Raw genomic sequence first — 753 nt, forward strand, 5'->3', positions numbered from 1 at the left:
ATTATTATTATTATTATTATTATTATTATTATTATTATTATTATTATACTTAATTATTAAAAAAAAAAAAAAAAATTATAAAAAAAACCTATAAATATTATACTAACAATTTTAGATATTAATTAAATACAGCTTGTATAAATTAAACGATACATACTATAACTTCAGAGTTGGTATTTTATTTTTTATGGTTTCGTCCAATATAAATGCGTATTACTGATATACCCAACTATATTATACAGATACCTAATCATATTATAATATACTATACTTTTGTACTGTAATCTCTAAAATCAAGAATATCATTGTAATTTCCAATCTACCTATTAAAATAGTACTACCTTTGTGTATAAAATGAAAGCACAAAAGACTTTAAGAAATATATTACATGCGATTAGGTTCCTATAATTATCATTAGTTCATGTGATAGTACTGTTTAAAAATAATTATTATTCTTTTTTTACTTTTCATAAATATTCAATGTTATTAAATACTACAAAATGCAAAAACAATTTAAAAAAAAAAAAAAAGAAGAAAAAAAAGTACTTATAAATATTAACAAACTTTTGTAATTTCAAAATTTAAGTCTGTTTTATTCCTTTTTTCAATTATTATTATTATTTAAAATAATTTAACAATCTGAATTCAATTAGTAACAATAAGAAAAAATAAGGTGCACAATCAATTTTCATTTATTATGATGAGAATAACATCCTTTAAAAGCCCCTCAAATATTATTTGTTGACAATGTTA

This window comes from Melanaphis sacchari, unplaced genomic scaffold, assembly GCF_002803265.2.
Source record: "Melanaphis sacchari strain LSU unplaced genomic scaffold, SCAv2.0 Contig33_pilon_pilon, whole genome shotgun sequence".
Classification (NCBI taxonomy): domain Eukaryota; kingdom Metazoa; phylum Arthropoda; class Insecta; order Hemiptera; family Aphididae; genus Melanaphis; species Melanaphis sacchari.